The sequence below is a fragment of the Oncorhynchus tshawytscha genome, linkage group LG20 (assembly GCF_018296145.1).
Source record: "Oncorhynchus tshawytscha isolate Ot180627B linkage group LG20, Otsh_v2.0, whole genome shotgun sequence".
Classification (NCBI taxonomy): Eukaryota; Metazoa; Chordata; class Actinopteri; order Salmoniformes; family Salmonidae; genus Oncorhynchus; species Oncorhynchus tshawytscha.
In genome coordinates this window covers 24,294,321-24,310,115 of record NC_056448.1, presented here as the reverse complement: position 1 = coordinate 24,310,115, position 15,795 = coordinate 24,294,321, and the positions used below count along the sequence as shown (strand labels likewise).

The 15,795-nt window shown below is 43.2% G+C and overlaps 1 protein-coding gene across 3 annotated transcripts in view; it reads right to left on the bottom strand.

Moving 5' to 3' along the window:
• sfswap (splicing factor SWAP) overlaps positions 1 to 15,795 on the bottom strand; it is a 139,734-nt gene that overhangs the window by 20,780 nt on the left and 103,159 nt on the right. The gene's annotated exons all lie outside the window — the stretch shown is intronic.

The window sequence follows — 15,795 nt, the reverse complement described above, 5'->3', positions numbered from 1 at the left end:
CCGAAGTAAAAGGCAAAGCCCTGGGGCAGTGAGATCCTAGTCCTGGCTCTGTCCATAACTACTGCTCGCTGTGTGCTGCTCCTGGTTGGTTCTTCCCTCAGACTTACTCAGCTGCTAATTAAAAGATACTGGCTGGTTACACAACACAATGCAGCCTGATAGCTAGCACCCTGCCCTGCTTGCCTGGCTAACAAAACATAATTGGCCCTTCTCCACTGTCAGCACGAAAGTGCCTCTAATTACTTCAGTATGTGTCTGTCTGGTTAAATTAGATCTTCTGCCCACTGCTGGATCCAACATCACAACTGGGTGCCAATCAATGTAGAGCCATGCGCCATCAAACTCCATTTAAATTACATTTTGCCATTGAGAGAAGAAAAACACCATATGTATTTATTTCCCAAGCTTTATTTGCCATGGAAAAGCCCTAGCAAGGACTTATGATGTTTAAGGTGTGTGCAATACTGGTGACGTTGGGTATGGAAGTGTTCATATGTGGAACAAGAAAAAGTGTGTGTGAGAAAGAGAGCATGCGACAGAGACAGAGCGAGAGAGCGCACGAGAGAGAGGGACAGAGACAGAGCGAGAGAGACAGAGCGAGAGAGCGCGCGAGAGAGCGAGCGAGAGAGCGCGCGAGAGAGCGCGCGAGAGAGAGAGTGAGAGAGAGCGAGAGAGACAGAGACAGAGCGATAGAGCGCACGAGAGAGAGCGCACGAGAGAGAGCGAGAGAGCGCACGAGAGAGAGCCAGTGTGAATGTCACCTTATCTATTGAGACTCGGCTCTGGCAACAGTGAATCAAAGGAGACGAGGACACAATGTCTTCTCTTCCCAGCATATTTAGAACCTACTCTGTCCCAATTCAGTGAAACAGGACAACTTCTTCCTCCTCCTTTCTTTCCCTCACATGGAATGAGTGAGAGACACACGTTCTTCCCTCCCCTGCTGCTCCAGACAGAGCAAGAGGAGAGACGAAGGCGGAGAAAGATCTGTGTTATTGGCTTTGATAAAGTTTTCGGTATGAATATTTGGTAGTGCGGTGCGCTGCGGTGGCTCAGGGAAGATAATGAGGAGGATGTCTGGGGTTTGATTTCACTTTGGGTTAAGAACAGCATGACATTTGGGTAGGTTTATTCCCAAGGACCATGGGTCGAGGAGAGTGTGTCCGGTCTCTCACGCCTGCTCCAAGGAGATAGGGAAGGCTGCCCTCTCTAAAGCACATCGCACGGGAGAGAAGAAGAGAGGCATGCCAGTGTAAGGAGAATGGGACAGGGAAAGAGAGGAGGAGGGAGAGGGATAGAGTGTGTTGCAGAAAGGGACAAAAGATGAAGAAAGAGATGGAAACAATCCATCATGAGCGAGAGAGGGTGTCAGGGGGACAGATATGGAGCAAAAAATGAGCGAGAGGGCAGACAAGGGAAAGAGAAATGGACAGAGGGTGATTGAGAAGGGTGATGAACGAGAGAGGGAAAATAGCCAGAATCCACAACTCCCTGTGTGCAAATAAACTGCTCCAGGTCACCTTGCCTTGCCTTGCCTGTTGTTGTACTGTAATCAGGCCTCTCCACTTCGGCACCCAGAACTGTACTTTCAACACATCCCACCTGTGCACTGTAGCCTGACACCTGCTTGGCCTTGCGCGCACACACAAAACACAGGGTACCCAGAAGCCCGATTCCAGTGACAGCTCAAGCTCTACCATTCACTCTTAATACTCTTTGATTAACGGGCTTTGACAGACTCAATATGTTTACAAGTGGTCCTTTGTAGCTCGATTGGTAGAGCATGGGACATGTAATGCCAGGGTAGTTGGTTTGATTCTCGGGACCACCCATACGTAAAATGTAAGCTAGCATGACTAAGTCGCTTTGGATAAAAACGTCTGCAAAATGGCATAGAAACACTGTATATGTATGTGAACGCAACTGCATCTGAAGATCAGGTTCTGGCACTATAATCAATAAATAATTCACACTCATGGCCAACTGTGACTGCTTCTGGTACAATAGCAAAGCCAGACCCAATAACCAGGCTCTGCGGCTTTCCTGGTGTTTCAGAGTTTAGAGGCAACATTTCAATTTTGTGTGTGTGGGGGGGCGTAATGATGAGGGGACCCTGTGGGATGTGAGAGGAGGAGAGGCTGGACACAACTCTAAAACACACAAACTGTGCCAGCCAGGGAAAACAAGGCAATCAATCACCTTGATTTGGAAGAGTTCCAATGTTGGATAGACATAGCCAGCTAGCTAACATAGCATCCCTCTCTGTTTGAGCCTTGTGTTTGAGTAGGCTAAACTAGCTAGCTGCATTCAATGCCAGTTGATTGGGGTCGCCAGATGATTTGCCAGCTCCTGAAAGCTCGGCTGCGTGTTTAAACACCCCAGATCCACGCATATTTTCTGGTAAAAGCCAACACTGGCTATCAGAGAGACAGAGGGACCGTATGAGAGGGAAAGAGTGTGAAAGAAAGAGGGGGGTGAGGTAGAGAAAGGGGAGAGAGACTTCTCCCTGCTGGTAATAGAGAGAAGTACACGTGCAATCCCTGTACTGTAATGTGACATAGCCATTCCACTCCATTGTCAGTAGGATGAGGACAGATAACCTACATCATACGGTATCTAAAAGTAATCTCAATCTCACCCTCCCAATTCACAGAGCGCCAATGATGGTCGCTCTGTTGCTAGCTCCCAACCAACTTTGCAGTCCTTAGGTTATTTTAGTATGATTTTTTTTAACGTTATTTGATCAGAAAGTTTCTAGTATTATTTCCTATGATGGAAAAGCACTTCTGGACAAGGGAAAGGTGAGCTAGAGTACTAGACCCATTAAGGAAAAGGGTAAACCACCCTACGCTTCCTAGTCCAATACTTGCTAATGTGCAGTCTCTGAGCTCGGAACATTTATTGTCCAGAGTGCGGATTTCCTACCAGAGAGATACGAGTGACTAATATAATATGCCTTACAGAGACTTGAATGTCAGGGGAGGTGCCTGATCAGGCTATACAGCCTGCTAAGTTTTCCAAACATTGCGAGGACAGGGGAAAAACAAAGGCGGAGTAGTATGTTTCATGATCAACAACTCATTGTGTGATTGTAAGAACGCACAAACGCCTTAAGAGTTTCTGTTCCCCTGACCTGGAATACCTTACGATAAATGCCGACCCCATTATCTCCCGAGAGAATTCACAGCTGTTTGGATCATGGCTGTGTATATCTCCCCACAAGCTGACACCACGCTGGCATTCAAAGAATAACATGGGACTTTGAACAAATTGGAAAAAGCATATACTGCATTTGTTTTAGCCGGGGACTTTAACAAAGGAAATTTAAGGAAAATACTCCTGAAACAGGAGGCAACCATGGTAATGTCTGTTTAACGTTGGTCTGACCAATCGGAATCCATGCTACAGAAATGTTTTGATCACGCAGACTAGGATATGTTCAGGCCGCCTCTGAGAATAACATCGCCGAACACACTGACTCTGTCTCTGGGTTCATCAGAAAGTGCATAGAGAATGTTGTTTCTACAGTGACTATTAGAACATACCCAAAACAAAAACCACAGCTAGATGGCAGCATTACCAAAGAAACTGAAAGTGCGAACCACACGCATTTAACCACGGCAAGGTAACTGGAAACGTACCCATACAAACAGACCACCTACGACCTCCGCAAGACAATCAAAGAGGCAAAACGACATTTTTTGCCTGCTTCGAGGAAAACAACACTGAGTCACCAACATTGCCCCCGCTGCTCACGACGACTGCGGGCTCCCAATCTCTGTAGCCAACGTGAGTAGGACGTTCAAGTGTGTTAACCCAAGCAAAGCTGCCGGCCCGGTAGCACTCACTTCTGTGATCATGAAGTACTTTGAAAGTCAAGGACCATATCACCTTAACTATACATACAACACCCTTAACTCACTTCAATTTGCATACCACCCCAACAGATCCACGGATGATGCAATCGCCATTGCACAACACTCTATCCCACCTGGACAAGAGGAATACCTACGTGAGAATGATGTTCATCGACTCTAGCTCAGCTTTTAACACCATAGTGCCCTGCAAGCTCATTTCTGTCACAAACTTGGATACATCCTCCGCCTTGACCTGTTCTTACGGCATGTCGTTTCTGAAGTTTTATTTTGTTCATAAGTGTGTGTCAAAACCTGCTGGTTTGGACTGGATGTTTACCAACTAGACGGCTAGCTAGTTACCCAGCCAGGTAGTTAGCTAGGTTGCAATGGAGCCCGCTTTGCCTGGAATAGCTTACAAACGTTTCCAGCGCTGTAGAAGCTGTGTTTATTACGCTCTTATCCGGGATGCTATTGACAATCCAGAGTTCAATGCTGCAATTTTTTGCTGAGGATTACAGGAATGAGGTTGCTATCCTGAGCAAGCAAATTTCAATTCTGCGTGAACTTATAGGGAAAACGCAAATTGGAACTTTCCTGTTCTCAACTCCCGTGGCTGGACGCCACTCGGGCTTGATGGATGTCTTTGCCTTGTCAACTGTCCCTGTCCGAATGGCCTGTGCTACCTGGAACTTGTCTGCCAAGGAAGTAATCTCCATTTGCATCTCCTCCTCCATCTTGTAGTGGAGTAGACGGAGAACAGCAAGAGGATTGTTCCAATCAGCGCTGGTACTATGTCCCAAGTTGTGGAAACCAAAGGCAGACTATAGTATCTGCGAGAAGCTGGGGCAGATCGACATGAACAGCTTCACCGCCCTAGTGCCTAGTCTACCTGCGCCTTCATCGCTGGGAAAGCCTGTGTCTGCGACAATTGTGCTGACTCCAACTATGCTGACTCCAACAGAGACTTCATCATCGTGTTGGGTTCCTTTGCCTCTCTCTGGATCTGATGGGGCTTTGCCTGCTGTGGGAGGTCTGGACCTATCACCGGGAGCTGCAGGAGCACGCCATCCTGCTTCTCGTGGGCCCGTGAAAGGTTCCACAAATAGTTTGAGGGTTAGGAATGGGCGGATTTCTCCATCCACTTGCATTGTATTGGGCAGTTCAATTGTGAGAAATGTCTCAGTCCCTGGAGCAAAAATGTATCCAAGAGCATGAGTACAGGTCATCAATAAGCTGCTCCCAAACATTTTAAACCTGCATCAGGAAAGTGAGTCTATCATAGTTCATGTGGTATTCAATGACATCATGAAGGTCAACTCAGAACAGTTGAAGATGGATTTTAAAGAACTAATTGGGTGTCTGCTTGACACCAACAGAGGCCCATAATATCTGGCCCTCTGTCCTCTCTAAATTGTGGCATTGAACGGTTCAGCAGACTTTTATCCCTTCATAACTGGCTACTTGACTATTGCAGCTCTGTTGAGGTAACATTTATAGGCAATTTTGATACCTTCTGGAAACAAAGCTTGTTTTAAAAAGAGGATGGGATCTACCCAAATCTTTTAGGTTCCAGGATCCTTTCACAGGATTATACAGCTGTGTTGAGATAATGACATATCAATGACCCAAACCCAGTTCAGTTAATCCCTACCAGTGTCGCTGAGTTGTCATAATGCTTCAGCAAACGTACATTATCCCAGGGGCAATGGTAGACACAATGTAAGTAACCTAATATATTTCCATCTAACTGCCCTGAATGCCTCTGCTGATTTTACAGCTTTTGTATGCAGTAATCATGTACCTTTGAACCAGTTATACTGTTAGAACTGAGTCGGTGTGCCCTAGCATGAAGTCCATTGTGTGCAGCTCACCCGCCACTAACATAAATAACATGAGCATGTCTACTTATGCTAAGCTTCCCAGTAAAGCAATGAAAACAACCATGCATCCCAGAAGTGCTAAATATAGCCCACATTAACATATGTAGCTTAGGAAACAAGGTTCATCAAATCAATCATTTGCTAGTAACATTCTGACAATCTCTGAAACTCACTAAGATAATACCTTTGATGATAGTGGTAGCAATACATGGTTGTTACATCTACAGAAAATACAGTAATGCCAATGGTGGAGGTGTTGCTGTTTATATTCAGAACCACTTTCCGTTAAAGCTTAGAGAAGATATCGTGTTAAATAATGTTGAAGTAATATGGCTATAGGTTCATCAGCCTCACCTGAAGCCCAATGTTTTGGGAAGCTGCTATAGCCCACCATGTGCTAAGAGTCAATATCTGGATAACATGTGTGAAATGCTTGATAATGTATGAGATAAACAGAGGTGTATATTTTCTGGATGATTTCAATATTGACTGGCTTTCATCAAGCTGCACACTCAAGAAAAAGCTTCAAACTGTAACCCGTGCCTGCAATCTGGTTCAGGTTATCAGTCAACCTACCAGGGTAGTTACAAACAGCACTTGAATGAACTCAACATGTATTGATCAAATCTTTACTAATGCTGCAGAAATTTACTTTAAAGCAGTATCCAAATTCATCAGATGTAGTGACCATAATATAGTTAGCCATATCTAGGAAAACCAAAGTTCCAAAGGCTGGGCCTAATTTAGTGTATAAGAGGTCATACATACGTTTTGTAGTGATTCCTATGTTGTTTATGTAAAGAATATATGTTGGTCTGTAGTGTGTAATGGGGAGCAACCAGATTCTGCACTTGACACATTTTTATGGAATGGTCTGCCTACCCATGTGAGAGACAAAGACTCGGTCTCAACCTTTAAGTCTTTATTGAAGACGCATCTCTTCGGTAGGTCCTATAATTGACTGTAGTCTGGCCCAGGAGTGTGAAGGTGAACGGAAAGGCACTGGAGCAACGAACCGCCCTTGCTGTCTCTGCCTTGCCGGTTTCCCTCTCTCCACTGGGATTCTCTGCCTCTAACCCTATTACAGGGTCTGAGTAACTGGCTTACTGGTGCTCTTCCATGCCGTCCCTAGGAGGGGTGCGTCACTTGAGTGGGTTGAGTCACTGGACGTGATCTTCCTGTCTGGGTTCGCTCCCCCCTTTGGGTTGTGCAGTGGCGGAGATCTTTGTGGGCTATACTCGGCCTTGTCTCAGGATGGTAAGTTGGAGGTTGAAGATATCTCTCTAGTGGTGTGGGGGCTGTGCTTTGGCAAAGTGGGTGGGGTTATAACCTGCCTGTCCGGGTGTCTCATCGGATGGGGCCACAGTGTCTCCTGACCCCTCCTGTCTCAGCCTCCTGTATTTATTCTGCAGTAGTTTGTGTTGGGGGCTAGGGTCAGTCTGTTATATCTGGAGTATTTCTCCAGTGTCCTGTGTGAATTTAAGTATGCTCTCTCTAATTCTCTCTTTCTATGTCTCGGGGGACCTGAGCCTTAGGACCATGCCTCATGACTACCTGACATGATGACTCCTTGCTGTCCCCAGTCCACCTGGCTGTGCTGCTACTCCAGTTTCAACTGTTCTACCTGCGGCTATGGAACCCTGACCTGTTCACCGGACGTGCCACCTGTCCCAGGCCTGCTGTTTTCAACTCTCTAGAGTCAGCAGGAGCGGTAGAGATACTCTTAATGATCGGCTATGAAAAGCCAAATGACATTTACTCCCGAGGTGCTGACCTGTTGCACCCTCGACAACTACTGTCATTATTATTATTTGACCATGCTGGTAATTTATGAACATTTGAATATCTTGATCATGTTCTGTTATAATCTCCACCCGGCACATCCAGAAGAGGACTGGCCACCCCTCATAGCCTAGTTCCTCTCTAGGTTTCTTCCTAGGTTTTGTCCTTTCTAGGGAGTTTTTCCTAGCCACTGTGCTTCTACACCTGCATTGCTTGCTGTTTGGGGTTTTAGGCTGTGTTTCTGTACAGCACTTTGTGACATCAGCTGATGTAAGAAGGGCTATATAAATACATTTGATTTAATCCAGTTACTAATAAGCCTGCACCAAGAAAATGACTATAAACTGTTCAATCCCAGTGGATTGATGAGGAATTGAAACTATACTATGAATCAAAGAAATTATATAAATAATGAGAGTAAAAAGCTTTGGAGCACCTTAAATGAATGTTTGGGAAAAAAGGCAAACACAACACCATCATTCATTGAATCAGATGGCTCATTTATCACAAAACCCACTGATATTGCCAATTACTTTAATACGTTTTTCATTGGCAAGATTAGCAAACTTAGGCATGACATGCCAGCAACAAATGCAGACACTTTCAAAATAAAGAAAAACCCTTGAATGAGTAGGTGTTTTAAAACTTTTGGCAGGTAGTGTACACGTACACACTTCCTGTTTCCCAGACATAGCTCATTGTAATATTATTTGTACTTTGTATTTAGTTTATACACACACCACACGTTTATTTAAAAACAGAATTCTTGACATATCTCACTCTAATATGTCTACTGATGAACAGTGCACTCAAAGTATTCAGACCCCTTGACTTTTTCCACATTTTGTTACATTACAGCCTTATTATAAAATTGATTAACTGTTTTTTCCCCACATCAATCTACACACAATACCCCATAATGGCTAAAATTACTAAAACAGGTTTTTAGACATTTTTGCAATTATGCTGCAGGACTTAGAGGTGATTTGTGGTTTAGTACAGTACACTGCGTCACCAAATCAAATCAAATGAATTTATATAGCCCTTCTTACATCAGCTGATATCTCAAAGTGCTGTACAGAAACCCAGCCTAAAACCCCAAACAGCAAACAATGCAGGTGTAGAAGCAGTGCAAGGGGGAGTTAGAGCACTGATTATGCTTTTGGGTCCTACTGTGTCTAACTGAATGAATGGGCAACATTAATCTAAATAGAACCTGAATTGTGCACGACTTCAGTATGACTTACTAAAACTGTTGTTACACTAAAGTTATAATTTTATTTTGTTAGGATTATTTTGCTCTTACTGTAGTACTGTAGCCCACTCCTGACCGGTCAGGTTGTACAGCGCATGAGTGTCGCAACGGTCTAAGACAATGCATAGCAGTGCAAGCTGTGATGCTACAGATGCTGGTTCATTACTCATGCCGGTCTCGACTGGGTTTTTGTTTCTCTCCCTCTAAAAACAGAAATGAATAATTCCAAATAACAAACTGGCTTTATTTACTAACTAGTAACAACATCTCACCCCATGTTTAAGAACAGCCTTTTTCCTCGCTCATTTTACGTTATTTGAAAACGGAATCATCTCCAAAATATATATGTATATTTTTTAAACAAAACGATTATTATTACATTTAGAATTATATAAAAGCCCATTGAATATTCTCACAGATACATTATTAACTCTGTTATTAGCAGGACAAAATATATTGGTCATGGCTCCAAATGGGAATGCCTTGCAGTTCTCCAGCTGTATACACTGAAAGCGTGTAAGGTTCAAGGCACGAAGGCAGGGGTCATGGGATGGACCTCAGAGCGGCGCACAGAAGATGGACCTAGCCCATGGGGATGGGAGGTGGAGGAGTAGACCCCCACCACGCTCTGTGCTTCCCAGTGTGGCAACACTAAGGCGCATTGCACTAATAATAGCACTGACTAGGGAAACGTTCCCACTGTTCTTAGTGCCAGTCTGCACGTTCAAACTAAAACAATGTAACTAAGTGGCATCTTTATGTTTTCGTTAATAAAATAATGATAAAAATACTCTTTCAAAATGCCGATGTTTATTTAGTTATGGATTCATAACGAATTTCTATGGGAAAACATATCACTGAATTACAGAAATATTGGAAAAAAGTTGTCTAATGAAGGTTAACAAATTGTTGCTGACTGGAAAATACTCTTTCAAAACACACACGGTCATGTTGTACAGCGCCATTATGGCTATTAGCAGGTAGCTGGACAATATACTTGCCTAGAAGGAGGGTAGGGGGAGAATTATATCATCAAATGTATTTCTTAGTTAGGTTGGCTGTATCACAACTGGCTGTGATTGGTTGCAATTTCAGTTTAATCCACCAGAAACTACAGAATAAGTAATACAACAAAAATATTACTATTATTATGCATCACATCCGACCGTGATTGGGAGTCCCATAAGGTGGCGCACAATTGGCCCAGCGTTTTTCTCCCTCTAAAAAACAAATGTTTTAGCCTTTACAAATATTATTTTAGCCTTTATTCAGATTAAAATTGCTCACTTTCGTAAAAAAAAAAGAAATAACCTCCAAAATATCATTATTATTATCAAGTTGATGGCACAGTCATATAGCCGGCACCTACATAAAGCTGAGTGACTCACTCATGCATGGCTTTGGATAAAAAAAAATAAGTACCAACATTCTTTCTGATAGTCTTTAATAAATACATTTTTGGTTATCCTGACCTGGACACCATGCACAGTATTATAATAGCCCATTAGCAGGACAATATACCTTTTCCAACAGTTCTCTGTATTTTGATACTATGTGGATGGGTCCTCCATAGTGGTGCAGCTAAGTCACCGCATCGCAATGCAATATGCGTTGCTACAGATACCCGTGCCGGCCTCCATCGGGAGACCAATGAGGTGGCTTTTGGTTTTTAATTTAGAATCTTCCAATCCTCTATGTAATTATTGGCGGAGAGTCATGTCATATTTTTTGAAAGCCTTTTGTAGGCAACATGAGCCACACTAGTGTGTAGTAATGTGCTGCTAAAAGTGGTGTATATCTTATTTATTTAAAGAGCATATTGAAGACAGAAGCAATAGTCTACAACTCTTTTAGCACCGTATCGCGCTGCTCTGAGACAAGAATGGGGAATGGTCTTAACAAATCAATGAGATTTATATTTGACTGAATCTCCGCTTGGGTATTGGTTAGACTACAATTAGGGTGTAGAAATGTTATGCTCTTAGTGTAACCTTTATTTAACTAGGTAAGTCAGTTCAGAAAAATATATTATTTACAAGGACAGCCTACTCCTTCCCCCCCATCGGGGAATTGAACCACGGTCTCCCGCGGGCCTGCACAACACAGGGATTCTTTAGCTAAATAGCCCAGAACTGTAGCCTACTCCCGACCGTCACGTTGTACAGCACCATATTTTCCATTCCATCCTAATGGAAACCCAGAGGGTTTTTCATTTTTCTTGGAGTAGAAACACCATGATATTATTCAATTTAATTAAGCAACATTTCTTAAAATCAGTCCCATTATACTATGTTCTTACAAAAAGGTTTTAAATTCTCTAGTACAGCCACTATTGAAGGCTATCAAATGCTTCTCAAAGATGCCCTCTGGTGGTCAAACTATCACTAACTAGCATTAATGGTACCAGTGGTTGGCACTTAAATAATGTGCCATAGAATTCTGCAGCACTATGCAAGCTGTGTCGCAGTACGCTGCAACTTTTAAAGGACAAACCACTAAGTATTCAGGCACTTTACGGAAGCACCTTTGGCATTGATTACAGCCTCGAGTCTTTTTGGGTAAGACTCTACAAGCTTGGCACACCTGTATTTGGGGAGTTTCTCCCATTCTTCTCTGCAGATCCTCTCAAGCTCTGCCAGGTTGGATGGGGAGCATTGCTGCATAGCTCATTTCAGCTCTCTCAAAGGATGTTTGATCAGGTTCAAGTCCGGGCTCTGGCTGGGCCACTTAAAGACATTCAGAGACTTGTCCCGAAGCCACTCCTGCATTGTCTTGGGTTTGCCCTTAGGGTCCTCTTCCTGTTGGAAGGTGAAGCAATGACCCAGTCCGAGGTCCTGAGCACTCTGGAGCAGGTTTTCTTCAAGGATCCCTCTGTACTTTGCTCCGTTCATCCTTGCCTCGATCCTGAATAGTCTCACAGTTCCTGCCGCTGAAAAATATCCCCACAGCATGATGCTGCCACCATCATGCTTCACCATAGGGATGGTGCCAGGTTTCCTCCAGACGTGATGCTCGGCATTCAGACAATCTTGGTTTCATCAGACCAGAGAATCTTGTTTCTCATGGTCTGAGTGTCTTTAGGTGCCTTTTGGCAAACTCTAAACGGGCTGTCACGTACCATTTGCTGAGGAACGGCTTCCGCCTGGTCAATCTACCATAAAGGCCTGATTGGTGGAGGGCTGCAGAGATGGTTGTCCCTCTGGAAAGTTCTGCCATCTCCACAGAGGAACTCCAGAGCTCTGTCAGAGTGACCAATGGCTTCTTGTTCACCTCCCTGACCAAGGCCCTTCCCCCCGATTGCTCAGTTTGGCATGTCGGCCAGCTCTAGGAAGAGTCTTGGTGGTTTTACTATTTTCTACATTGTAGAATAATAGTGAATACATCAAAACTATGAAATAACACACATGGATGTAGTAACCATAAAGTGTTAAACAATTCTAAATATATTTTATATTTGAGATTCTTCAAAGGAGCCACCCTTTGCCTTGATGACAACTTTGCGCAATCTTGGCATTCTCTCAACAAGCTTCATGAGGGAGTCACATGGAATGTATTTCAATTAACAGGTGTGCCTTGTTAAAAGTTAATTTGTGGAATTTATTTCCTTAATGAGTTTGAGCCAATCAGTTGTGTTGTGACAAGGTAGGTGTGGTATACAGAAGATAGTCCTATTTGATACATAAGCTTATTAGAGATCAGTGATACTATCAAGAGCAGTGAGCGGTTTCCTTTTTCCTTCATCTTGCCCTATTTGGTAAAAGACCACGTCTATATTATGGTAAGAACAGCTCATATAAGCAAAGAGAAACGACAGTCCATCATTACCTTAAAACATGAAGGTCAGTCAATGCGGAAAATTTCAGGAACTTTGAAAGTTTCTTTAAGTGCAGTCGCAAAAACCATCAAGCGCTATGATGAAACTCTCTCATGAGGACTGCCACAGGAATGGAAGACCCAGAGTTACGTTTGCTGCAAAGGATAAGTTCATTAGAATTAGCAGCCTCAGCAATTGCAGCCCAAATAAATGTTTCACAGATTTCAAGTAACAGACACATCTCAACATCAACTGTTCAGAGAAGACTGTTTGAATCAGGAATTCATGGTCGAATTGCTGCAAAGAAACCACTATTTAAAGGACACCAATAAGAAGAAGAGACTTGCTTGGCCCAAGAAACATGAGCAATGGACATTAGACTGGTGGAAATCTGTCCAAATTTGAGATTTTTGGTTCCAACCGCCGTATCTTTGTGAGACGCAGAGTAGGTGAACGGATGATCTCCACATGTGTGGTTCCCACCGTGAAGCATGGAGGTGGTGGTGTGATGGTGCTTTGCTGGTGACAGTCAGTGATTTATTTAGAATTGAAGGCACACTTGACCAGCATGGTGTTGGGTTCTAATTCTCAGAGTAAAAACTCAACGGACATTATGAAAGCTTAACCAAGTTTATTATGCCCAGAGGATCAATACAGCTGCATTAGACAAAACATGTTTCCACCACCACAAGTACAGTGGTGAGAACAAGTATTTGATTTATTTACCAAATGCCCAAACAAAAGGAGGTACAGTGGGGAGAACAAGTATTTGATACACTGCCCATTTTGCAGGTTTTCCTACTTACAAAGCATGTAGAGGTCTGTAATTTTTATCAAAGGTTCACTTCAACTGTGAGACTGGAATCTAAAACAAAAATCCAGAAAATCACATTGTATGATTTTTAAGTAATTAATTTGCATTTTATTGCATGACATAAGTATTTGATTACTGTTACAGTGCTATTTGGATTGTTAATTGGATTCGTCCCAACGTTAGAGATTTCTTGTATTTTTTTGTAGTACATTAAAAAAAAAAGTTTGAATTATTTGTGTACTTGTTTGACATTTTACTGCATTGTTAGAAACTAGTAACATAAGAATTTCACTACACCCGCTATAACATCTGCTAAGCTGTGCACCCGACCAATATACTTTGATTTGATTTCATAGATACTACCGTTCAAAAGTTTGCCGTCACTTAACAATGTCTCAGAATAAGAATAGACTGATGAATTTCGGAAGAAAGTTCTTTGTTTCTGGCCATTTTGAGCCTGCAATTGAACCCACAAATGCTGATACTCAACTATTCTAAATAAGGCCAGTATTATTGCTTCTTTAATCAGGACAACAGTTTTCAGCTGTGCTAACATAATTGCAAATGGGTTTTCTAATGATCAATTAGCCTTTTAAAATAATAAACTTGGATTAAGCTAACAACGTGCCATTGGAAAACAGGAGTGATGGTTGCTGATAATGGGCCTCAGTACGCCTATGTAGATATTCCACAAAAAAAATCTGCCATTTCCAGCTACAATAGTCATTCACAACATTAACAATGTCTACACTGTATTTCTGATCAATTTGATGTTATTCTAATGGACAAAAAATGTGCTTTTCTTTCAAAAAACAAGGATATTTCTAAGTGACCCCAAATTTTTGAACGGTAGTGTATAACGCTGGAAGTGAATGCAGGAATTAAACATTTAACTATGCAAAGTAGCAAAAGCTGTGTGCATTAGGATAAAGACACCTGGCTCAAATAGAAGCCTGTCTCTAATAAGCACCTGTTGTGCTCATTGATTTAAGAAAATAAACACCCAGGCTAAAAATGGAAGTTTTACGCTAGGCCTATCTTAGTGGGGCACAGATCTTAACCGGCAACACATTGATTCTTTAACTGGCAGGTCACTCACGGAAGCCATAATAAAAATGTAGCTTGAAAGCCATTTAGAAGGAGAAGCCTGACAGTCTCCCTTAGAAAAGAACCACATATCCCTGAGGTGCTGGGAGACAGGGGGACTATGGGCCAGGACAGGCAGACACTTCAGATATCAATATTTGAAGTGCAGACACTTCAGATATTTGTATCCAGGAGAGTCCGAATGAGAGAGAGAGCAAAAGATAGAGGGAAAAATAAAGAGAGAACAAGAGCAAGCACGCACGCAAGAGGAAGAAAGGGGGAGTAGTATTGCGGTGTCTGCAGTTCAGCTCTCCACCCCGGTTTTGTCTCTAATCATGCCCATTAGCCTCTGGCTGGGCTCCGGTAGGCCCTTTAAAGAGGCTGAGCTACCTACTGGCGAGACAAAGGTCTCCCAGGAGAGAGGCCATCCTTTGAACAGAGCATGTCAGCCCAGAGACAAAGAGCACAATCAATTAGAGTGCCACAGCAGCTCTAGAGGGAAGTGACTAGGGCCCCTGGGTAAGGAGGGAGGCAGAGAAAAAGAGACAAGCAGAGAAATGAGAGAGAAAGAGAGACGCGCACACACACACTTGCAAAAACACATACTGTACTTACAAACACAGGCACGTACACACCCACGCGTACGCTCCTGCCGAAACATCTTCATGTAAGTGCACACACAGAGAATGTATCATACTCAATCATTTACGAGATTAGATTGAAAGGCATCAATATGTATGAACTTTTTGCTTGAGATTTATTCTATAAATAAATCAATAGATTTGAAGGGTTGGGGAGTAGGAGATGGGGCTGTCCACAGTGAACGATTTGACTCAATTCAACAGAGGACACAGCGTGCACCGTGGCCAGTGGTGAGTGAGTGCGTGAACACACACACACACACACACTTTATGTTCATGTTGTTATCTTTTCTTGTTGCATGGTTGAGAAGGACCAGTCTCCCCGATGGTAAGGAAGTGAACAGCTCGTGGCTGGGGTATGTGTGGTCCTTGATAATTCTGCGGGACCTCCTCCAGCACGGTCTCAAGTAGATGTCCTGGATGGGTGGGAGCACGGTCCCAGTGATTTACTGGGCTGTCTTCACCACCCACTGGAGGGCATTGCAGAATCTAAAGGAATTAGCCAAACAGACTGTGTGGTAAAGGGGGCTGGCAGTGCTGTTTACTGATATTGTGTATTTCTCATCAGTGGCCCGTATGCGCTGATGTACGGAGCAACTCTGCTCAGTCAGATGAAGAAGTATACTTTGTCTCTGTGCTGGAATGTGTGGTGAACCTTGACCCAGC